At 37.8% G+C, this 26478-nt stretch overlaps 1 long non-coding RNA gene across 2 annotated transcripts in view; it reads left to right on the top strand.

The window, feature by feature from the left end:
* Window positions 1-26478, top strand: part of LOC106509892 (uncharacterized) — a 545897-nt gene that overhangs the window by 39700 nt on the left and 479719 nt on the right. For both annotated transcript variants that reach the window (XR_002342970.2, XR_014842534.1), the window contains exon 3: window positions 860-968. This is a non-coding gene — a long non-coding RNA (uncharacterized LOC106509892). The remainder of the gene's footprint in view (window positions 1-859; window positions 969-26478) is intronic.

Raw genomic sequence — 26478 nt, 5'->3', positions numbered from 1 at the left:
AACCTCATGGTTCCTAGTCAGATTTGTTAACCACTGAGCCATGACAGGAACTCCGGCAATAAGTATTTCTGAAGGAGTGAAGACCCGGTGAGTAACTTCTGAAATGAGAGGCTTTCCCTTTCTCTAGGGTCTTTTTAACCCTTTCCTTTCCAGGCCCGGTAAAGGAAAAAAGGAGCATACATTTCTGAAGTGGGATCTTCAAGGCCACAGATGGAGTCTAAGGAAAAACATATATTGAGAAACCACTAGGTGTCAGATGACAATTCTATGTGTTTATTTATATTTTCAATCTCCCAACAACTCAGTGATGAATGAAATAGGAATATTACTTTGCAGATAAAAGTTTCATGGGAGATGGGTAACTTTCTGAGACAATGGGAGGAATCAAAATCCAAACTCTGGTTGGTCTGACTTAAAATCTTATTTTATTATGTGGCTGCCTACCAGGGTTTGGATGATATCAGAGCTATGCCAGGTAGGAACATCAAAAGAAAACAGAATAGAAAAGTTGGGTAATGTATGAAATTATGTTGAGGGGCATCACCAAACTAAGTGGACTTACCAAGTCAATATAGTGGTAAATACAAGCAGTTTGTTGTATTGGAGAGGAAGTGTGACACTTCCAGTGAGACGATAGGCTTTTAAGAAGTATGGGTTAATGGAGTAGATGGTATTTCAGATACCATCAAGACAAATGGACTCATTTTACAGATGAGGAAACCAATGTCTATAAAGAAGAAAGGATTTAGCTAAGGTCCCATAGCAAGTTGAGGAGGCACCCAGGACTAGAAACCAAGTCTTTGCAGTATATCTATTCGTACTATATTTAACTGCTTTCTTTTATCTTATTTTCTCTTAGCCCATCGTTCTCATTTGCTTCAATTCAACAACAAAACACTGAGAATCAGCTTTGTCACAAGCAACATACCAGGCACTGACGATCCAAAGGCGGCAGAACAGACTCTGAGGTTAGTAAAGCTTCTCTTTTTCTCTCTCTGTCTTTCTCTTGACAAATGGACAATGGATGGCCTCCTCTCCGAGTGCACACAAAGGTCAAAACATGCCTGTCCGTGACTATGGCCCTTTGTGTTTTGTGCTTCTCTTTACTGTGCTTATGTTCTAAGGCTCGACGACACATTCTGCAGTGCCCACTGATAAATAGTAGGCAGAGAATGGATGAGAATCATTACGAAGAGGGAGAAACTGTCCAGATGTTAGTAGCTCATAATGTTTTAATTTGGAGTAGTACTTTCCCCAACGCCATCACCAAAGGTTTGTCTTTGGTTTATTTGTGTTATCACAACAGTGACGATGGAGTTAAATGCAGCCTTTGAAAAGAGGATTTTTGCTTGTTTCATTTATATTCTACTGTTCTTTCATTAAACATTTCTAAATATCCACGGGGCTCAATTCTTACAAAAATAAATCAGATAAACCTGGGGTTCTTGCCAAGTCAAATATCTACAGTTTCTGGCAATTATGTAATTTCCAACTCTGCTGTAGTAACTATTGCTGATAAGTCAATCGTCATAAAGAGAAATGTTCCAGACCAATCTTTATTAGTGTGTCCTTCACTGATATATGCAAAGTCTTATTTTAAAAATAGAGTTCTAACTTTTTTCTGGTCCCTAGTGAATAGCTTCTCATCATAACAATTTATATCTGGATAATGTCATAGTAAAATATAAGAATGGTAAATTAAAACCCATGAAATTAGGTTCTGCTGTTATTAATAAAAACTGTTCTGGTTTTCACCATTTTGTTATGATGACACTGTCTCATAATGCAACTTTGCAGTAATGTATTTCTGGCATCGCCAGTTGATTTGGCCCAGACAAAAGCAATATTTAGAAAGTTACTCTGCGAAACTGCTCTGGGAAGAAAGAACTTGAGAATCATGTGCTAATTTAAATACCTTCTTAATGTTGAGGTGAAACACATTATTGATCAGGAAAGGCTTTTATGGAGAGAAACTGCTATTCTGTAAGTGGTCTAAAATAAAAATACTGAAAAAACCACCGGCATACTTTTTTTCCCCCCAGAGTAACGTATCTGTTTGGTGCAGCTATGCATTGTTTAATAACACTTGTATTAAACTAAAAGCATTATTTTCAAATCACAGTTTCTGCCTGTGCTTTGAGGGGAATCTCTAGAGAATGGTCCTCTGTAGCTACAGCTCACATGCTGTGAACTTGCTTTTATCGAAGTTCTTAGAGTTTGTGGACTATTTTTGCTCACATTATCTCATTCCTTTCCTACAATAGGCCTAGGAGGTAAGCAGGCTTTCATTCTGTGCTATAGATGAGGAAGCTGGCACTCAAACCAGGGCTTATGCACTGTTCTTTACAGTTCTTCTAGCAAATAGAAGCCCTGGGACCCAACCAGACTTTTTGCCTCTTGTCCACTGCTTGCCCCAACACTGTACCAAAGGAGGGAGGTGGTCCTTTCTTATGCACAGCAATAGAGTTTTACTCTCCTGATGAAGATACCCAGTTTTGTTTCTGTGAAGGGCAGGTAGCCTGATACAGTCGTCTTAGTTTAGATGCTGTCCTCTCACGAGACGGAGTGATAACCAAGATGAATTAGAAATCCCTTCCCACCTCACACTCCCGTGGATTCAGTGAGGAAGAAGCAGACTGGTGGATGCCTGTGTCAGTGGAGCATCCAGACTTTCAGGTTTTCTAACAGCAGGCTTGCTTTGCACACAGCTATCAGAAGCATTTTGCTGATGGAGAGGGTACATTTGAATTTTTGAAAGATTTTCAAATGCCTTTCATTGCCAGTATCAACTTAAAAAAGATTGAAAAAGAAATGGGAATGGGTGAGAGTTCCCATTTCAGCATAGTGGAAACGAATCCGACTAGTATCTATGAAGATGTGTGCAGTGGGTTAAGGATCCTGATGTTGTTGTGAGCTGTGGCTGTGGCTGAAGCTGGCAGCTGTAGCTCTGGTCCCGATTTGACCCTGACCCCTAGCCTGGGAACTTCCATGTGTTGTGGGTTCACCCTTAACAACAACAACAAAAAGGTATAGGAATAAAACTCTTTTCTAATGGCTAGGAGTTGTTTCTTTCAGGTCTCTACTTTTCTGTGTGTATTGTAGGCTGGCTGAATGGAAACATTCAGCCTAGATATGTAAGAAAAATTTAACTGAGAAGCAAGACTGGGTGAAAGGGATTAGAAGTAGGGTTCCACAGGCTTTTAAGTCAAGTGAGATATAACTAAACCATATAGTACTGTGAAGATGATGCTAAAAGAAATATTCTAATGACACATTAGGATAACATTGACTTTTCAGCAAAATGCAAAAAAAAAAAAAACTGAAAAATTTTGAAAGCAAATGACATTTAAGTTGAAAAGTTTAGAATACGGAAAGCATAATTTTGATTTCTCAGTTTGTAGCCAATCAGCACTGGATCAACTGTATAAATTTCTGACTGTTGGGCAATGGTGCATATCCTCACTTTGTGTATGTGGGACAGTGGCAGGTGAACAGGACAGTTGCAGGGTAAGTAAATGTGTGGTTCCAGGGTGATAAAATTGTAATTCATCAGCTTGAGTCCTGGGGCCAAGTTCGTGACTGAACAACAGGAGTTAACCCTGATGCTGTCTGCTTGTCAATTTCTCTACTAGGTTAAAACCTCCTTGCTGGGATGGGGGCCCTGTCTTGATGAATTTGTGGGAGAGGTTATTCAGGGAGGCACCTGGACCTGCCTTTGTGTGTCCCTTTGGCATGGTGGTCATCTGGTTAAAAGGTCAGACAGTGAACATGCTCTCTTTTGAGACCCTCTGCTGAATTCCTTCCTATTCCTGTTGATCTGGTTCTCAGACTTTAGCATTGCTGCTGATCTACCTTTTAAGCAACTTTGCCAAACAATGAGTTGATACCTATTAAGGTTCGTGGTCAGCACCTAATAAAGGAGCCAGAGAGCCACCCGGCTACCAAAGTCTTCTGGAGGTGAAGTCCTCACTAACTATGAGCCAGAGGGTTTGAATCCTGCATGTTTTGATCTGTGCCTTTATATATGTTTCATACAACAATGGAATAACAGCCGCAGAATAATAATACATCAGTCGTCCAAGTGCCCTTCTTGTCCTTGCCCAGCCTTCATTTCACTGTGACCACAATGTGAGATAAGCATCTCTGGAATAAGAAAAAGGAAGCCGGACAACTTCTTTGTTATTTCCTCCAGTGGGAACAGGTATTCCACTGGTGATCCCTGGCTTCCTGCCTTCTGTGCTTTGGAGAGGAACCGTAGCTGGTGCAGCCCCACCCTCCTGGAGCTGTCACAAGGTGCAGTGGGATGGCTGTGTGGCTCTCAGAGTCAGGGAAGGATTGATGGGCTCCCACGTATTTCCTTTAGAATTAGTTTGGAAATGAGGATACTTGGATTCCCTGCCACTCTTGTTCTATCTGGGACCATTCAGCAGGGATGGGGAGAGAGAGGGGTCTGCAAAGGCAGTTGTAGTGTGGCATAGACAGCAGGTTTTACAAGCTTGGGATCTTCTCAAGTGTTCTTTCCCAGAGTGTTTCCTTCTGAACTAGGAAGCTCTAGTTTTAGCTTGATTAACTGTTTTCCCATTAACTCAGTTGTTCTAGACTCTGCTGGAGTATATTCAGAGCAGAGAACAAGGCTTTCTGAAATGGTATCATAAACTGGGTTGCAAGATTGAGCAAATAAAAATTCAGGGTGGCCAATTAAATTTGTATTTCATATGAACAATAATTTCTTAGTGTAAGTATCTTCTAAATATTGCACATATTGCACAAATGTGAAATGTTCTTTCACATTTCCAAAGGACATGTTTAGAATAAAATTTTCTTTATAATAAATTCAAATTTGATTGAACATAGTATTTTATGTGGCAACTCTTGTCATGAGTAATGAAAAGATGATATGGCTGTTGTTCACAGAAACTGAGTTATTTGATTATTGATGAGTTTCACTAAAATCAGTAGATATATTAGATGTTTGTCCCTGTTTTTTAGTAAACTACATCAATAGGATAAAATATTTTCTATTTCATATTGTGGAAATTATAGGGATATCCATACAAATATGAATTTTAGTTTATTCTCTATGTGGTAATATGCTATACAGGTTTAGGTTTGTTTTTAACTCACTGTAAGAGTGACAACTGAATATAAAGTTCTTTTTTTACTTTATGAAATTACGGTACATAGGGACTCATGGATTGGATATGCTGGGATGACTGAAACAGATAATCATATCCTGATTTTATTAATAATATATGCTTCTTTAGAACATCTAAAAAGAACATAATAAAAATATACCTGTAATGTTTCTTATTTATTTTACATATTTGTGGAAATACACACACAAATTTTGGGATTTTGTTGTAATAAAATTTTGTTACCTTTTAAAAATTTACCATTATAACATGAGTATCTTTTTATTTCATTAAATGCATTTATAAAACATTTTAATAGAGACATACTATTCTTTTTCCTTATTGTTTTGATTTCTTTTTCTACTCGAATGTTAAAATGATATTGGTACATAAGTGCTAGTTTATCTCAATAATTATTTTCTTTGGATATATCCTGGAAATGCCAGAGAGACATCTCCTGGAGTTTTTTGCCCTCCCACCTCTATGCACTCCTTTCCACAGGGATTGGCACGACTTGTCTAATGGGTGAGTTTGGAAGAGGAAGTTTGGTTCAGCTCCTTCTGGATTCAGTTTCTTTCAAATGTGGCTGCTCACATAGAAGGTACCTCTGGATCTTCTCTCTGTCATGAAATCAGATTACCAGGGAACTCTGGCCAGCTGGGCATGCCTCCAGTTGTCCATTCTGCTTTTGGGTAAACTGAAGTTTGGGGGAAATATTAGAAAGTTCACCGTGATTATTCATCTAATACACATCCTCTTATCCATTTCTTTTAAGTAATACATCTGATGTTTGATCTCTCTGATAGCCACATCTAATTCTCCACTAGTCCCAAACTCAAGTTGGAGAGAAAAGTGTTATTAATTATTTTGAATTAAAATGTCAAATATAAGTCATTGGCTAGAAGTAATTGAGCCATAGGTAGAGGGACTTTGGTTTAGAGTAAAAAAAAAATTACTGGGAGAATGAGATTTTGAGTACCAATAAGCATTGATGCAAGGCATTACAGCTTTCTTTTCGTAGGCCCTGCAGTGCTTGGCCTTTAAACTTGGCACTTGGCATGGCACATGTTGTAATTCTTTTTTTTTTTTTTTTTGAGATTTTGTTGTTGTTGTTGTTGCTATTTCTTGAGCCGCTCCCGTGGCATATGGAGGTTCCCAGGCTAGGGGTCCAATCGGAGCTGTAGCCACCGGCCTACGCCAGAGCCACAGCAACGCAGGATCCGAGCCACGTCTGCAACCTACACCACAGCTCACGGCAACACCGGATCGTTAACCCACTGAGCAAGGGCAGGGACCGAACCCGCAACCTCATGGTTCCTAATCGGATTCGTTAACCACTGCGCCACGACGGGAACTCCCACATGTTGTAATTCTATAGCTGGAATTATTATTTGGTGTGGGACATATAGACTCTGGTAAGCATGAATTGTGTGGTGCTCTGTGTGTCACCTTGATACAAAGGCATGATTTGGGTGAGATGGGAGTTAGGTTGCTAGAAAAAGGAGTCTTAGTTCCTTTTAAAGATAGTTTTAGAATCAGTATATAGACTGCTAAACTATTTGCCAAGGAAAGCACTTTTCTATCTACAGTTGAATTTTTTAGCATAGATAGCAGGCCAGGACTGCATACTTCAAAGATAGCTAAGTTTCATGAAGAGTAGACAGTAGCAGTGTGTGGGTTCTATCAGCTCTGTCTCAGTCTTGTGGAATTCCAGAGACAAAATATATTTTGCTTGTTCACTTCTCAAGTCTTTTCTGCTTCTCTTTAGTAGGCAATTTAACATCCCAACTCTGAAGCTTCATCCTAGATTTCTAGACATTTCAATGTCTAAGCTGTGAGGAAGAATTTCGTCTGTTTCAAATCTTCTTTCACAGGGCAGATCTAGTTTTTGGGAAAGTCTGAAGCTTAAGAGAAAAAAATATAAAATTTTTAATATGAAATTAGATGTAAAAGTAAACAATTTATTAAGGACAATGAAACAAAATCACAAAAAATTACTGGAGGCTTGGGAATCCAGAATTTTTTTTTTTTTTTTTGAAATCTCTTTGCCAGTTTATCAGAAGTGCTTATCTAGAAATCCTTCCTGCTATGACCCTGCTCTCCCTTTCCTGCCAGAACATTCTGTGGCTCCCAGCACTCAGAATGGCAGGCCCTGATGTATAAGCTTTATTAAGCTTCATCTGTCTCTCTCTGCCTTCTTCAGAGCCTGTCCTTCCAGGCCCCATTAGTTATCCAAGAGCATTTACCTCTTCCAAAGGGATGAAAACATACCTCAGGAGGTGGTTCTCCTCAGTTAGAATTCTGGGATTCCTCTTGAACAGAGAGACTTAATCTGACAGAACAGAGGTGCTGTTAGAATTGTGTCCTTTCTCCATTCCTATGCTGAAATCCTAACCTCCAGCACCTCTGAATGAGAAGTAGGGCCTGTATTTGGCAATGGGCCCTTTAAAGAGGTAAGTAATGTAAAATGAGGTCATATGGGTGGGTCCTAACTCAATACGGCCGTTATCCTTATAAGGGGCAGAGATTAGGACCCAAGCAGACACATAAGGAAGACACAGGGAGAAGATGACCAGCTACTAACCAAGGACAGAGGCCTCAGAAGGAACCAACGCTGCCAACACCTTGATCTTAGACTATCAGCTTCCAGAACTATGAGAAAATGAATTTCCAAAGAGGATATGCCTAACCCATCCAGGAGTCAGGTGTGGGGAAGTGGAGGATGATCAGGTCTAGTAATAGCCTGTTTGGGGCCAGAAGACTGGGCCTCCCCACTCCCTTTGAGAGGTGACTGCTAACACACAGGCCTAAATTGTTGATCTTAGCTCTCCCAGCAATGTTTATTTGAACAGTTCAGCATGTCACTGAGTAGCAGGTGATTAAGCGTGAATTTGCAGAGAAGAGATCAGTAGGTGGCACAGTTAGGAAACAGCCACCACCTGGAGTCAGTGGTTACCCCTACCAGGAATGAGATCTGAAAAGGCAGCAGGAGGGATGGTTACAATGCACTTGCAACAGATTGGAATGCAAGTCAATCAAGTGTAAGATAGAGGAGAAGGCGCTGCCACTGGGAGCTGCTCACAGGGAACCAGCCCACTTCTCAGAGAGGACTCCTTAGGACACAGTGGCATTCTGTAGGCTACTGACACTCAGGATAACCCATTCTTCCCTTAGGCTTGCAATCCCGGAGGCAGTCCGTTTAACATGCCATCCTACTGGAACGTAGTGGCCCCTCCTTCTGTCTCTATCTCACTGTATCCGTTTGCTAGGGATGCTGTGCTTTCTCATCTTTCTATATAGTGCAGCTGAATAGACAGATACCAAGAAAATATTCACTGATTGCATGCAGAGATTTCTGAATGAAATAGGAGATTTCTGAGACACTGGAAGGAAGCTTCGCTTAGTAGAGAAGGCATGTTGGACGTATTGTCGCTGGACAGTCTTGGATTGTGCTCCACCATTTATGCCAGTAAGTGGGAAGGGCCACTTCTTTTAAACATTAGTTTTCTCCTTTGTTGAATGAGGCTAAAAGCAGCCTCTACTAGGACTTATTTAATTGATCATGATGACAGAGAGATAGAGCACAAAGTTACCATGAGAAGTATCTTGCCTGCCTGTTCCAGACCATTACTCTGGTCATGCATCAGATTTGTCTGAGGAGAGTTTAAATTTAGAAGTATCCAGGTCCAGTTCCAAGGTCTGACTCGTAAGCCTAGGGTGAACCCTGTTAATCTGCATTTTTATAAATTCCCTTCAGTGATGCGACTTTGCAAGCAAATTAGGGAACCTGGACTATCCTCATTGACTTCAGAATCATTCATAAATAATGGGCATTAGAGATCTCTGGTAGAGACTTAGAGTTTACACCCTTTCTCATTACCATAAAACTCTGTTAATCACAAATCGCCTCATGAGCTTTTATGTCTTATACACATGCTTGAGAGCTGCTATATGAAATGTTTCAAGTTTTAGTATAATTATATTTGATCACTTTTCCACACTTTCACCTCTATCAAACAAAATAAAATAGGTTGATCATTAGAAATAAAAACATATAGTTATGTTTTAAAAATAAGAAAAAAAATCCATAAGCTTATCACTAGTTTCAGTCTTAATTGTAGCAATTGTGTGACTATTTACATTTCAGTAATTCTGTTGGCTAAAATGTGAACCTCTTATTTACTTTTTTTAGTCTGTATTTCTTGTCTGGTAGACACAACTGTTTGTATAACTTGCTGATTCCTTAACTTAAACAAAATTCCTTGCCTGATTTCCATCCCTCTTGTCCTGATACTTCCCTTTAAAACAAAAGAACAGTGGTCTTCTAAGGAATGATGATTTTTTTGCCAGTTGTATCCCTTTTGGTGGATTTCCCCCAAGCTCTAGCAGTTATCCCTTCATAAATTTGAGGGCAGCGCCCCTTTTCCTCTTGCTCCACTGTCACCCATTCATGCCTCTGCCATCTATTTGCATTACCTATATGTTATGGATCGAACTGTGTTCTCCCCAAATTCATATGTGGAAGCCCTAGCCCCACCCTTGACTCTATTTGGAGAGGAATCCTTTAAAAGGGTAATTGAGATTAGATGAAGTCATAAAGATGGGGCCCTGATCTGAAAGGACTGGTTTCCTTGTAAAAAGAGGAAGAAATCCCAGGCCATGTACCATCTCTCTTTCTCTTTCTCCCCTCATCTGCACAGAGGAAAGACCATGTGAGGACAGAGAGACAAGGTAACCATTTCTAAGTGTGGGAGAGAGGCCTCACCAGAAGCCAACCCTGCTGGAACCTTAATCTTAGACTTCCAGCCTCCAAAACAGTGAGAAAATACACTTCTGTTGCTTTAGTCACCCAGCTTGTGGTATTTTGTTATGGCCACTCAGCCTGATTAATATGCTCTTTGTCACTGTGTGCTTAGAGGAACTGGCTTCCCTCTTTCCAGATCATCCTACGCAAGTAGCACAATCAGCACAGCTATTACAGAAGCTTTCTATTGCTGCATGCCAGTTTACCACAACCTTAGTGATTTAAAACAACGCCCATTTATTATCTCACAGTTTTTATAATTTCAGTAGTGTGGGCACAGGGTAACTAGGTTCCCTGCTCAAAGCCTTGCAAGCTGCAGTTAAGGTGCAGTTGGAATAGTAGTCTCATCTGAAATTAAGAGGGCTCTTCTAAGCATATGATTTTTGGCAGCATTCATTTTCATGCAGCTGTAGAATTCACCGTGGCTCTTTTAAACTCAGTAGAGAATCTCTGAAATTTACAGTCTTTTTTAAAGAGCTAATCCGATTAGGCCCATCCATTACAATCCTGTCTTGAGAGAGTCAGAGTCAACTGGTTAAGATTCTTAATTATCTGTAAAAATTCCCTTTGTCCATCATATGCAAAGGTCTTGTCCAAAATCAAGGTGAGGGAATTGCACATGGTGCCTATATACTAGGGGGTGAGAATCTTGAGGGCTGTCTTAGATTTCTACCTACCCTATGTCTGATTCCTTGCTTCCGATTCAGTACTAAAGGTTATGCACAATTGCTTTGATATGTAGTTTCTGTTGTAATCAAGCATAAAATGATATACAAATGAAAAGATGGCAATGTACATAATAAGCATTAGTGCTGTTGGAGTGGTGCAGGCACAAAACAGGTAATGTTACAATAATATAATAATTATTTATTGATCAAGTAAATAGTCCCTTCTCATTCTGCCAATGAATATGCTCTTATCTCTATATGCTTAGTCAATATTTAAAATAATCACACAATGATGAGGTATTTTCAGCATTATTATGGTTTTGATCAGTTAATAAACCCTGCCTATTAAATATTATAGAAATTTTGGTTTTGTTTTCTTCTGATGGGTTGGACAGAATTAATGGTAGCCCTGTATATGGAGTAAATGGAGCAGGAAGGCTTAGGGTCAAGTGGCCTTCTCAAGGATGCTAGTTCAAGGTGGCCAGAGGAATCATATAAAGAGAGCACTGTTGAGGGCAACCAAGGTTGAAGCTAGGAAAGTGGTGGTAAGTGACAGATTCAGCAGGTAAGGTAAGGATGAAAATGGGCAGCAAAGTTAGTAGACAGATGTTAGAAGGCAGTATGAAGTCAGCTGCAAGGAAGAGATCTGAGAGAGCGATTTAGAACTAAAACAGTGAACAGAATGGGAGGGCAGGCTCTCCTGTTTTACACTGTTCCTGGTGTAGGCATCAGGGGAAGTGTGGGATTGGCAACCTAAGGAATTGCACAGTATCTTATGCCCTAGGTGGAGCCTTTCTGTGGATTTATAGGATACCTCTATTCTGTGTACTTATAGTGCACAACTTAATGGGCCGTAAACAGATAATTTGTGGTAAATTCTGTTTAATTTAGAAACTAAAATGTTTTCCCATGGATTCAGTGTTACACGAAGCTTGATTAGATTTTCAAGGCAATCCAAGAACACTATTTAATGTCTATTTTACTAAGAATGTTATAGAAATGTTTAAATGGTTTTTTTGGAAATCAAAATATGTTATCTTTTCAGATTGCTTTATAAGAAATAGTTCTAATGTATGTATTATCAGTTTCTTAAGTCATGAGTAACTAAAATACTTCTGTAACTTACCACTATTTGCTTGAAATTATAATTTTTTGATTTCTTCATCTTGTGTGAATAAGTGCATTAATTTCCATTTAAACTTTGATTTGATATTAAAATTAGAACAACTTGTTCAAATCCTGTAGTTTTTATATTGAATAAATATTGCTAAATTTTCATTGAACAAGTTGGCTTAAATTTAGTTTTGGAAAGTCATCAAAATATTTTCCTTCCTCATTTATCACTTCAGATCCAAATTCATTTTCATTTTCTTCCTTGGTAAAGTTACTTCATTAGGCATCTCCTTGCTCAGCTTATATACATTAAATTTTTTTGTAGTAGTAACTCATTTTATATATTACACATTCTATGCTTTTATGTTCGGGAGCATAATATATATGTATTGTATACATTTGGTCCCATATTAAATTACTATGAGACTTCTTTCACTTTTATGGCTATGAAGAACCTTTTGAGGTTACCCTATAGTAATAGCCCGTTCAATCTACTAAAAAAATGAGAGCTATTCAGAAAAAGTGAATAATATGTCCAATATAGCACAAGTTAAAACTGAGATATAACCAGGATTCTGATGTCTTAACTCCCTATTCAGTGACTCTTTTTGATATACCATGCCACCTTGCCTGTAGCATTTGTTTTCATTTTAGATTCTGGGCTGGACTACTTTCCAAATAAGTATCTTATGTATAATTTTATGCAATTTCACAATTTAAAAAAGTCAACCAAATAATGCAAAGGGGTTAGCAGAATCTTTAGATTGAAAGAGGCATATGATCCTGTACTCCCTTCTCAAACTTTAATCACGTTGCTTTGTAGTAATGTTAAGAAGGATTAAATATTGAGCCTAAGGGCACTGAGACGTGAGTAGCATAGAACTTAGTTCTATAGCCTCCCCCTCTGCACAAATGGAAAAGATTCATGACCACATTGTTTAGCTGTTTAAACTCCTAGAAAAAAAAAAAGAAGAAGTATGATAATAAGATTTAGCCATGTTAACTTATAAAACGTGATACTTATGAAGTTTAAGGAACAAGAAAGTACAGAGTTGTAGATCTAGGTGCTTCTACATTTCAGAAATCACTCAGAGTTTAATCATTCATGAAACAAGAGTTTACTGAGTTTCTTTGGTTAGACAGGTGTTCCCCACCCTCCAGACACTTATTATTTGAGGTAAAAAGGAAAAATGACAGAGAGAAGGTGGGAGGGGAGAATCTGGGAGTAACCAGGCCCTCTGGAATGAGAGGCCAAGTCAGCACCACTAGAGTGGTCTCTCTTCCTCGTTACAGCTCCACACATCTGAGCTGATTGTTTCCATGCAGTTCTCCCTCTGCTGCACATTGTCCTTGTTGTTCCCCGATCATTCCCCTTCTCGCCAACCTTGTTCTAGCTCTGAAAACATTTATTCTAATTGTTCCTTGGAAGCACTTGAGGTACTGTGCTGAGAACCTTCATGTTTTCCAAGGAAAGTACTATAAAAATTGCACGTAAACAAGAATTATTGTTTTAGACAAGCTCTTCCAAGACAGATCATCCATGCTACTAGTTTCTGGCACAACCCTATCGCTAACCATCCATCTTATTCGTATTTGCAGCTAGAGCACTTTTCTTACCTCATGCTCTTCCTTTCCCTCCTCATTTTCTGACATTTCCAGTCCTTGCCAGGTTTTTTTTTTTCTAATTAAATTTTTTTTTTAATTTTTTATTAAAGGTTGCGAAGGTTACTACCTGGTCTGTGATGATGTCTTTAGACATCTGAGTAAGATTTGTATTAAATACCGAAGCTTAGTACTAGTATATTTGCTGGCCTTTTTTTTTTTTTTTTTTTTTCTTTTGTTTAGGGTCCCACCTGCCGCTCATGGAGGTTCCCAGGCTATGGGTTGATTCCGAGCTACAGCTGCCAGCCTACACCACAGCCACAACAACACAGAATCCAAGGCAAGTCTGTGACCTACACCACAGCTCATGGCAACGCCAGATCCCCAACCTACTGAGCAAAGCCAGGGATTGAACCCGTAACCTCATTGTTCCTAGTCAGATTCTTTTCCGCTGTGCCGTGATGGGAACTCCTGCCGGCCTTTTCTTAAAGATTTTGCTGTTAAGGCAACTGAACTCAGACGTAGAAAGGCTGGTTAAAGTGCTTAGTGCAATTATTGAACCTGCAAACACAATTAATCTTTAGTAAAACGCAATTTCTTTACAGAGGACATGGGGGATTGGGAAGAAAGGCTGGGAGATTTAGAGATCTGAGTTAAGTAGTGACTGTAGTTTTATGTTATTCCTCTGAGTTCATGGAGAAATAAGAATAATAGTCTACGTTTATATATGTATCTGGCACTCTGCTAAACAGTTTAACATGGATTATCCCATTTAATCGTATAATACCATGGTGAAATAGATATTGTATTCCTGATTCATGGATGTGGAGACTGAGGCTTATTGAGTTTAAAGCACCTTGCCTTGTCACATATCTACTATGTGTCAGAGTTGGGAATGAACCCAGGCCAGTCAGTTTTCAAGGCTTGATCTCCTAATCACTGTGTTAAACTTGGATTTTCCTTCATTGTTTTGGATCTTATCATTTTTTCTTCTAGTACGTTTGTTACCTTCCCCTCTCTCTTCATTCAAACCTTGGAAGACTTAGTGTACCTTTCAAACCTATATTCAGTAAAAAAGACCCTAATTTTATTCACAGGAATAAGCAGCCCAATATTAGCTTGACTTTGGATAGAACATTAGCCTCCGTGACTTCTAGAATGCCTTCAACTCCTGACAGTCTGTGATTTCTGAGTGAGATCTGGGTCTAGTTGCTGCTATACCCCTTATTGGCTACATAACCTCAACAAGAAACATTATGTCTCAGGGTCTCAATTTCCTTTTCTGAAAAATAAGAATAGATGGACATATCTCATGGTTGATATAGCATTAATGAAAGCATTGAGCACAGTGTCTATTCAAATGGTTAATAATAAGTGCCCCTAAAGATAATGTAATCCAAGAAGCCCAAAGATGTTAAATGGGTTTCCCCAAATTACTGCTGGTCGTAATTTCAAAGCTAGAACTTATTTTACCTGATCCAGGCCCAGTGTTTTTGCTACAAAATTCTAATAAACTCAGAATGAATGATGGGGCTTGAGGAAAAACTCTTTTAGCTATATTATAAAAAGAGACTTTTATATACACTTTATTTCTATTTCTATGTTAATAATTTTTTTTTTTTTGTCTTTTCTAGGGCCACAGCTTCGGCATATGGAGGGTCCCAGGCTAGGGTCTAATTGGAGCTGTAGCCGCTGGCCTACACCAGAGCCACAGCAACACTGGATCCAAGCCGCATCTGTGACCTACACCACAGCTCACGGCAACGCCAGATCCTTAAGCCACTGAGCGAGGCCAGGGATCGAACCCACAACCTCATGGTTCCTAGTCAGATTCATTAACCACTGACCCACAATGGGAACTCCATTAATAATTGTTTTTGCACTGAATATTATTTATTGTAAAGAACTATGGAGGAAATTAGACTATAGAATTTAGCAGACTGGAATTAAAGCACAGATCTGCTACTTATTAGGTACTTGACCTTGAAACTTAAAACTCTGTCTTTATCAGTAAAATGGGAATAGTGATTATAATTTTCTAATGGTTGAGAGGATTAAATGAGAGAGTACATGTGAGGCACTTAGTGGAGTACTTAGTTTATAGTCATCATTCATAAATGGCAATCCTTAATGGCAACAATATTAACATATAGTCAGTGGAAACAATTTCAGTCACCACTACAACCACAGTAAGTGAACCCATGGCACTGGGACCAAAAACGCCTGATTTCTAGTGAAAATCAGTAAATGCGAGGATCAGATAAACCCAGTATGTTATAGTTAGCCAAGATGTCTTTTGACTATAGCCTGCTCGCACCACTGATTTAGGAGACTCTTCTGAAGCACTCAGATGGTAATTGGTAGTGAACTAGTCCATAAAGTTCTAGTGTATGGGCTTTTACTGATTATAAACAGAAAATGTGCTTACTACCCCCAGAAAGCCGTTTATATTTCCCTTGCCTTTGGGAAAGTAAATTGTACTATTAGTTATGGATAATGGAGATTTCAAGGAATAGATGGATAGCAATAATGACAATAATCTAAATGTTCAGTTAAACCTAAAAGTAGATATAATCCTTGTTTGTTAATTCTTCTATTTTAAGGGCTCTAATGGTATCAAGTATAGGTGAATACACACACACACACACACACACACACACACACACACGTATGCAAGAGTGTCCATTGTTTCTAAGAAAGACTCTGGTTGAATGAGCTGGTTTTGTAGAATGATAAATGCCATTTAGAGTAATGTCTTTTTTTCTATCTTTTGCTTGAATAATAAAATACGGTACTACATTTTTTCGCATGCTAAGAATCCCTTGAATCATAAAATTGTTGGAAAAATATTAAATAATCCATTTTTATTGAATTTGAGGCAAATGATACCTGGTACTCTAGACATGTAGGCTAAACTATTTCAAATTGGAATGGTTCTTAAAATAATCAACTCCACAGTTCATCTTATACCAAAGAAAATCCAGTATATTCTGGGTTAGATTTCATACAAATAGCAGCCTCCTGATATCTGTTTGCAAATGTTCTCTTTCTGTTTATATATATTAACTGTGTTAATAAGAAATTAGGATTATTATTACCAAATGGTAGTTTGATTATTTTAGCCCAGTGATAATGAAATCTAGAAGGAAGAAGAAGTTTGGTCAGTGCAAATTTTGTAAATTAATTCAATGTGGAACCTTGGAACCAGTTCCCAGAGTCTAAGTTGATTAGACACTGTAACAATACATTGTTCAAGTATAATAATGGCTATGTAGAACTTGGCATGGATTTGACCATTTATTATTGCTATGGTTGACAATATTTTAAAGGAATCCCTAAATACATACTAATGATATCATTTTTTTCATCCTCGAGTCATTAAAGCTACAAGTTCAGGAAAAATCTAAAGATACATAGAGATAAGAGAGTAGAAGAGAGATAGAAGCAGAGATAATGCAAGAGAGAGAGAGTGGAGGGAGAGGAAGAGAAGGATGCAGGAGAGGAGGTGGTAAGAGAGAGATGAATGAAATGACATTTGACCAGCAGCCAGAGTAGCTGTTTCTCACTTTCACTTTTATCCTGTAATCCAAAACTGAGAGAAAATATCATTTTACACCTGCGTCTCAGATAGGGAAGGGCTCTAAATTAGCTGCTTCTAAAGAAGACTTGCCTATCCTGAGAAATGTCTTAGGCTCTTATGAAGAATCTGTGTATCTCTTCATCTTTCAGCACACATTTATCATGTCTGTTTTCCTGTCCTGAACAACGCTGTCCCTTCTTGCCTGTTGTGTCTTAACTGTTTTCATTGCTGTATAAACATTTCATGATTTGAAATACTTCCATTTGCAATCATGTCATCTTTAAGAAATTTGAACATGCTAAGAGTACACGTTATCTTCAGTTGTGATGAGTTGATTCATTACAGAATACTAGTTAGCCAAAGATAAAAGTAATTTTTATGCTATTAATCATGTTTCCTGCAAACTCTATAGTAGTTGTCAAAAAAGGAAAATTGTATAAACTTTTCCTCCGCTAACATCATCTTAATTTTTGAAGAATGTTTCATGCTTCTTCAAGGAAGGAGTGGTATAATATAAGAACAATGTAGATCTATTAGTGGGTAGTTTTTAAAAAGGAAGTAGAGGAGTTCTCTTGTGGCTTAGTGGGGAAAGGATCTGGCATTGTTACTGCTATGTCTTTGGTTACAGCTGTGCTGAAGGTTTGATCGCTGGCCCAAGAACTTCTGCATGCCCTAGGCATGGAAAAAAAGGAGAGGGGGGTAGATTTTACATATGTAACTCAAAGGGAGATCATTTACCATTAGTATGGAGATCTATATAAGATATGAGTATTTTGGGATGAGAAAATAATCTACTTAGCCTTGTGTCTTGTCTTATATCAATAATAAGCTTGGAATCAGGGAGAAAACTCTGTGTGGGTTGGAAGCTGAGAGCTAAAATACAGCCAGGATTTGAGCCTTATACTTATTGCCTTTACCTCAATCTTGCACAACTTAATGATGTTTAGTTATCTTCTGTGAAGTAGGAAAATGAATCACATTTTAGTTATCTTCTGTGAAGTAGGAAAATGAATCACATTTATTCACTAACCATTTATAGGAGGTCCACTGTGAGTCACAGATTGTGTTAGGCATTGAAGATATAAGTATAAAAAAATAAATTCACACCCTTAAAGAACACAGATGATACATGAAGATAAACAGGGTTCTCAACATGGTAACCGCAAAAGGCAGCCTTGGGGCCCAGTCCACACTTCTTCTCCTAGCCGAGTGACTCTTGACAAAGTACAATGTCTTTTCAGAGCCTGTTTCCTCAGCTAAAAATTGATACATGTGTAAATAGATGCCACTTTTTTATACATTCATTTATTGATAGACATTTAGGTTGCTACCATATCTTAGTTATTGTAAATAATACTGCAGTGAACACAGGGTTGAATATATTTTTTTGAATTAGTGTTTTTGTTGTCTTCAGAAAGATACCCCAAATTAAAATTGCTGGATTGCACAATAGTTATGTCATTACTTTCCTGAGGACCCTTCATGCTGTTTTCCATGGTGGCTAAATGTGTTACTGCCAACAACAGTGCACAAGGGTTACCTTTTCTCTATATACTCATTGACACATGTTATTTGTTGTTATTGTGAAAATAGCCATTCTGACAGGTTTTATGTCTCATTATGATTTTGAGTTGCATTTTCCTGGCAATTAGTGATGTTCATCTTTTCATGTGTCTGTTGGCCATCTGTATGTTATCTTTGGAAAAATATCTATTCAGGTGTCCTGCCTACTTTTTAATTGTGTTGTTTCTTGATGTTAAGTTTTATGAGTTCTTTGTATATTTGGAATATTAACTCCTCGTTAGATGTATCATTTGCAAATATCTTCTTGCATTCAGTAGGCAGCATTTTTGTTTTGTTGATAGTTTCCTTTGCTCTGAGAAAGCTTTTTAGTTTGTTGTAGTTCCATTTATTTATTTTTGCTTTTGTTTTCCTTGTCTGAGGAGATGTGTCCAAAAAAAATTATTGCTAAGACTGATTCAAAGAGTATATTGCCTGTGTTTTCTTTAAGATGTCTTATGATTTCAGGTCTTACGTTTAAGTGTTAATCCATTTTAAGTTTATGTTTTATATATGGGAATGTAGTTCAGTTTGATCCTTGTGCCTGTAGATGTCCAGTTTTCTCAACACCATTTACTGAAAAGGCTTTCTTTTCCCCATTGTATATTATTGCCTCTTTTATTGTAGATTAATTGCCCATAGACATATGGGCTCATTTCTGGGCTGTCTATTCTATTCTATTGATCTATATGTCTTTTTTTTTTTTTTTTGGCCAGTACCATACTATTTTTGGTAACTGTAGCTTTCTAGAAGAGTTTGAAGTCAGGGAGCATGAAACCTCTAGTTTTGTTCTTTCTTAAAATTGTTTTGATTGTTCAATGTCTTTTGTGTTTTGATACAAATTTAAAAGTTGTTTGTTACAGTTCTATGAAAAATGCAGTTAGTATTTTGATAGGAATTACACTGAATTTGTAGATTGCCTTGAGGAATGTGGTCAATATTAATTCTTCCAATCCATTAACACAGTATATATTTCTATTTGTTTGTATAATCTTCTATAGCTTTCATCAATGTTTTACATAGTTTCCAAGTACCAGTTCTTTACCTCCTTGGTTAGATTTATTCCTAAGTATTTTTTTTTCTTTTTGATGCAATTATAAATGGGATTTTTTTCCCCTCAATTTCTCTTTCTGGTACATTTTTTTTTTTGTGTGTGTAGAAATACAATATATATCTGTTTATTAATTTTGCATCCCGCCACTTAACTGAATTTATTTATTAGTTCTAATAGTTTTTGTGGCATTTTAAGAGTTTTTTTTATATAGTATGACAGTTTTGCTTTTTCCTTTCCTATTTGGATTTCTTTTGTTTCTTTTTCTTATCTGATTATCATGCCTAGGATTTCCAATACTGTGTTGAATAAATGTGGCAATAATGGACATTCTATCTTGTTCTTGATCTTAGAGCAAACACTTTCAGTTTTTCACCATTGAATACGATATGAGTTGGGGACTTTTCATATATGGTCTTTATTATGTTGAGGTATGTTCCCTCTATACCCATTTTGTCAAGTGTCTTGTTTTTCTTTTTAGGGCCACACCTATGACATATGGAAGTTCCCAGGCTAGGGGGTCAAATAAGAGCTGCAGCTTCTGGCCTATGCCACAGCCACAACAACTTGGGATCTGAGCTACATCTGTGACCTACACCATAGCTCAAGGCAACACTGGATCCTTATCCCACTGAGGGAGGCCAGGGATCGAATCTGCATCCTCATGGACAGTAGTCAAGTTCTTAACCGGCTGAGCCATGATGGGAACTCCTGATGAAAGTTTCTTTATCATAAATGGATGTTGAATTTTTGTCAAAAGTGCTTTCTATATCTATTGAGATGATCGTATGATTTTTATTCTTCAATTTGTAATGTGTTGTATTATATTGCTTTGTGAATATGGAACCATCTTTGCATCCCTGGGATTAATTTCATTTGATCATACTGGATGATACTTTTAATGTGTTGTTGAATTTGGTTTCCTGATTTTTTCCCATATATGTTCATCAGTGATATTGGCCTATATTTCTCTCTTTCTGTCTTGTCTTCATCTGGTTTTGGTAGCAGGGTGATGCTGACCTTATAGGATGAATTTGGAAGTTTTCCTTCCTCTTCATTTCTCTTCAGTTTTTTTTTTTTTTTTTTGAATAGTTTGAGAAAGATGGGTGTTAACTCTTCTTAAAATGTTTGGTAGAATTTTTATGTGGAGCTGACTGGTCTTGGATGTTTGTTTGTTGGGAATTTTTATGGGAATTTTAAAATTACTGATTCTGTTTCATTACTTCTAAATTTAAACTCTCCTCAGACAAATCTGATCCATGACTAGAGTAATGGTCTGGAATGGGCAGGCAAGATCCTTCTCATGGTAACCTTGTGCTTTATCCCTCTGTCATTGTGATGAGTTTCATTCCTGGGGATCAGTACATTCAGAACTTATGTTTCTTCCTCTTTCAGTATCGGTACATTATACATTTAGGAACCAGAGTTCCCATCGTGATCAGTGGAGATGAATCTGACTAGTATCCATGAGGACACAGTTTCGATCCCTGTCCTGGCTCATTGAGTTAAGGATCCAGCATTGCTGTGACCTGTGGTGTAGGTCGCAGACATGTCTCAGATCTGCTGTTGCTGTGGCTTTGTTGTAGGCTGGCAGCTACAGCTCTGATTCGACCCCTACCCTGGGAACCTCCATATGCTGCAGGTGCGGGCCTAAAAAAAGACAAAAATTACATTTAGGAATTTATCCATTTCTTGTAGGTTGTCTACTTTATTGGAATATAATTGTTCATAGCAGTCTTTTATGATCCTTTGTATTTCTGTGGTGTTGGATGTAACTTATCCTTTATTTCTGATTCATTTTCATCCTTTCGTTTTTTTTCTTGGTTAGTCTAGCTAAAGGTTCATCAGTTTTGTTTGTCTTTTCAAAGAACCAGCTCTTAGTTTCATTAAGTTTTTCTGGTTTAGGTCTTATTTCATTTATTCCTATGTTGATCTTTATTATTTCTTCTCTTTTACTAACTTTGTTTTAATTCTTTTTTTCTAGTCCTTTTAGGCGAATGGTTAGATTGTTCTTTGAGATTTTTCTTGCTTCCTTAGGTAGGCTCATATTGCTATAAACATCCCTCTTAGAACTGTTTCTCCTGTGTCCCATAGATTTCGGTTTGTTATGTTTTTATTTTCTTTTGTCTCCAGGTATTTTCAGTTTCTTTTTTGATTACTTCAGTGACCTTTGGTTGTTTAGGGGCATATTGATATTATATATATATATATATATATATATATTTAAATATATGTATTTATATATAAAATATATTTATATATATTATATATATTATATGTGTATTTATATATACGCATACACACACCATATATTATATATACACATGTATATATTTATAATATACAAGTAAATATAATATATGTAAAACTGTATATATAAAATGGTGGGCTGGGGGAAGTGAGGAGAGTGTGTGGATTGAATACAAGTGTTTCTTCCAAGAAGCAGCAATTTAATAGAACTGAAACTTCAAAAAATGTCTTGCCAGTATAGTTGATGGCTGTCTGTTTCATCCGGATGATTAGCAATATGCTGCTTGAAGTGAAAATCCCAGGTTTGACATAAGCTGTGAGTGGACTTTCTTGGTGTGATGTTGGGCATCTGGGAGTGCACATGAATGAGGTCTGGGTTTCCTAGCCAGCCAGGCCCTCAAAATACATTAGATGGTAGATTCCAGGAAGGGGTCTCATACCAAGAAAAGAGCAATTTGAATGAGGCAGCAGATGTGGGTAATGAAAGGGATAGAATCCTAAAAGCATGAGGCTTAGGGAATGGTGGGGTAGAGGGTGAAGATGGTGAATATGAAATGAGTAAAGGCACGGAGCTTTGTGAATATGTACAGAGAAGGATGACTTCTGAAGGACCATTGCAGGCAGAGAGTTCCTGTCTTCACTGACCATGTAAGACTGATGTGATGATTCAGTAACATGTAAAATGCTCAGCTGTGAAGGAAGGTAAGAGTTTCCCTGCATTTCGTATCTGCTCTTTGGCAAAGTCTGGGCAACATAATACAGGGAAATCCTTACCTTCTTTTCTAGTTAAGCATTTTACATGCTATCTCATTTAATTCTCAGTGGTTTTATTTGCATCATATAGAAAAAGAAACTAAGTCACATGGCATTAAAATAAGGTTGCCAAGGTTACACAGCACTCCGTAAAAGAGCTAAGGTTTGAGTGCAGTCCTGCATGACTCTGATACTGCTCTTCTTAGCTACCCTGTGCTGCTTTTGTTCTTCTACCCCTTGACATCCTCCAGTTGAGCTCTTGGCTTCTTTGCTGGTTCTGGAACTTGCTCTCCATTTCTGATAGCCTCTTTGCCTTCATTTTCATCCAACATTTAAGTGTCAGCTTTCTTGCTGACTCCTCTGAAGTGGAACTAGTCTCTTTTAGTATCGCTCCATCGTTTGCTTGTCCCACGCTAATGACTTCCCATGATCTTCAGGGATGAATTTCAGTTTTTAACATTCGCTGCTCTTTAAATCTGACCTCTGGTTGCATTTTCAGTATTATTTTCCAATGGACTTGTCTTCATAATTGATGTTACTTCAACATCCAGTCACTTGAAAATGTCCAAATGCTTATGCTTCCTCTGGCCTGCACCATACTGTCCCTGCTGCTGACTAATTACCAGAGGGTCCTTTTAGACCTCTTATAGTAAGCCTTCATCAGCATCCTAAGGCTAGGATTGTGCTTTCTTTACATCTCTGTAATATCATATACTTTACTCTGTCAGAGTACATATTACTCTCTTTTGACAGTTTCCATTTATTCATCTGATACATCTGAATTTCCAATTCAGTTGAGAGCATCTTGAAGGCAGGAACTATGACCAATAACTTTTTTGTTCTCAGTGTTTTGCATTGGACTTGGCTCATAATAGACATATAGTAAATGCTAATGAAAAAATTGACTGTATTCATTCCTTTAACACAATTTATAGAGTGCTTATGAAGTTCCCAGGCCTAGGCTAGACTTTGAGAATGGCAAGACGAAAATATGATAAAATATTATTTTTACTTTCAGGTAGCTCACATACTAAGCACAAAAACTGATATTTAAACAAATAATTATAGTAATATACTATCGATTAATTTGGGTCAGTGTGTAATACTATGAGAGTGCAAAGGAAAATACTTGTGAGGTCAGGGAAATTTTTTCCCTGTGTAGTACTGAGGAAGTTCTTTTGCACATGGAGATCAGCAAGTTATTCCATAATGGTTCATGTATGTCATTTGTTCTTAAACCAATCTGCTTGAGTACAAACCTTAGTAAGTGCTATTGGGCAAGTTACTTACTCTCTCTGTGCCTCATTTTTTTTTTTGTTTGTTTGCAAAATGTGGGTACTAAATGGACCCACCTACCTCATAGGATTGTTGTGAGGATGAAATGTGGCAACATTTTAGAATAATGTCTTGCACTCAATAAATGCTAGCACTATCATTATTTCTCTTACAGTTATTATTGTGGTCCTAAGGAAATCAGTCATCTCTCTAACTTTGGGATGGATCTTCTCGAAGATGGAATACAAGCTTACTGCTCTAGTTCTGCATCCCTGCTTATGCTTGTTCTGCATCCCTGCTTATGCTTGTTGCTTAAAGATTTGTGATCAGGTCGCTTGAAGTTAAAAGAGATTGGAACCTCTCTTTGGATTGTTTGGAGAGCCTCAATTTTAAAGATTTGAAAAGTTAGAAAGTAAGCAACAAAGATATCCTAGAGTTGGTTGCTGAAAGTGATAGAGAGAGACTTCCTGATTCCTAGGAGCTGGAGAGAGGAAAGAAACATTTATTCTCCTCAACCTAATAGTAGGAGAACTGTCATGCTACAATTCAGTTTTCTCAACCAGATGAGAAAAACAGACTCAAAAGCTTTCCAGTGCCTTGAATGTTTAGTGAAAGATATGAATCTGATGGAGTCCCCTGGTCCCAGTTTGTAGCCTCATTATGCTTTCTCCTGGAATTTTCCAAATTCCTCTTGCACTCACAGAGATTGGTGAGTACAGTCCTGGCTTATCACGGCCAATTCCACCATATGTTCCCTTCTGGGAATTTTCACCAACTCCTGAATAAATGATACAACTCCTCAGTTGTAATTTCACAACCGCTTATGTCATCTCCCCTCACCCCACCCTTCTCAAGCTTGAAAGTTGCATTTTTCTACTCTTCAATCAATTCCCAAATTTAGAATTACTTTTTTTTTTTTTTTGCTTTATCTCTCCCACGTTTGCAAATGTATTTCATTCCAGGGATGGAGCAGTCTGACATAACTAACCTATCTTGCCTGGAGAGAGGACTCTTGGTAGCAATGTCCCTTTGGACTATCCTAGTATTTCTAGTTTCTTCTTGATTTAGAGTCTGTCACTGTGCATGTGGACCCATTGTTCTTAGAAAGAAATTTGATATTCTCAAGCAGCCCCAAACACCTTCTCTGGCTGCCTCCCATTTCTCTTTCCCTTTTCTCACTCCATAGCCTCCAAGGACTAACTCCACACATTTCCCTACACTTCTTGGCCTATCACTTGCTTTACTCCTCCATCCTGGCCTCCACTTGTCCCTCTCCTGGTGACCCCAAGCTGTAAAATGCTGCAGTATCTCTGGCTTGGGTTCCTTATCTGGCCCCAAATTCTTTTCTTCTCCTTGTTAAGACACTGAGGAAGAAAGAATGTTCATTTATAATGTTTTACTTCTCTATCTTTTTCCTCCAGCCTCCTTTAGATGACATTTTTGCTCAGGCTGCCATAAAATTGAAATGTCCTTTTCTCACTTGCCCTAGGAAGTGCGGCATTTCCCCAGAAATAGTTAGGATCTGATCCTTAGGTTGTTGCATATGATGAGAAATAGTTTAAACAAAGTTGATGATGGTCTGTATATCAAAAGAGAGAGAAGTGGGAGGCACTGGCTGCTTTGAAGACAGTATCCTCCTTCCAAAATGGAATTTCTGGCACGATCTCCAAGTTCTTGTGTTCCCTTTTTGCTTTTATTCCCAGGACTGTAGGAAAGAGTGGTTTCACATTATTTAGGCTTCTTACCACTACTTTGTTTATCCTACCATGCTTTGTAACATGCTTTAAGGGAAACCTGAATATCACCCGAAGCTTGAGGATCAGGAAGGTGTGTTTAGTGACTATTGTAATTCCTCTGAACAAGAAATAAAATCATGTTCATAATAGTATCGTACTGGGTGTGCTTTTGTATATTTCGAGAGCACCCTCACACATATTTTGACTTGAATTTAAAACTGTTGACCTACCTTCTTGCCCAGGTGCTAGCCTCCAGCTGAATGGCTACAATGTGGTCAAGAGAAGATCCACTTCTACCTCTTAAAGTAAACATTTGAAACCAACAGATAAAGAGGGCCCGGGTATATAATTCTTTCTGGAATATAGGGATACTAGGAAAAAATATCAAAGGAATTAAAGGTTAAATGGTAGATATTTTTTGCATATAAATGCCACACAATAAATGGTAGTATTATTGTTATAAGAAGACTTTCACGTGTTTCTTCATTTGGTTTTCACACCTATACCTTGAGGATCACTGTCGTATTATGACAAGAGATTGGGTTCAGAAAGTCCTAGGTGTTGGCCTGCCCATATTAGGAATCCAGGAAGTATTGAAGTTGGGACTCAAAGCTAGGTCACCAAATTTTGCTCTTTCCATCATATCACACTGACTCTTATAGAGTTCTTTTTTGCTTTGCTTATTTAGCTTACAGATATTTATTGAGCACCATCTGTATGCCAAGTACTGGATTAAGTATTGAGGATACAGATCTATGTAGACCTAGAATCTTCCCTCGGTTCTTTCCTTAGAATGCTTCAGGCCCATTTCTCATGTTTGTGGAAAAATGTGTGTTTGCAATACTTTGAAACCTGAATTTTTGTGAGATGCTTAACTTGTGTTTCTTCCTTTTATACTAACATAAGCCAAGAACTTTATAAGGCACTAAAAATATTTTATGAACAGTTTATGAG

This window comes from Sus scrofa, chromosome 3 (genome assembly GCF_054392235.1).
Source record: "Sus scrofa isolate SSC_HxYL_T2T_F1_AM1 chromosome 3, Sscrofa_HxYL_maternal_Yorkshire_Landrace_v2.0, whole genome shotgun sequence".
NCBI lineage: Eukaryota > Metazoa > Chordata > Mammalia > Artiodactyla > Suidae > Sus > Sus scrofa.
Note: the sequence above shows the minus strand (reverse complement) of the source record. Positions and strands in the feature narration are given on the sequence as shown.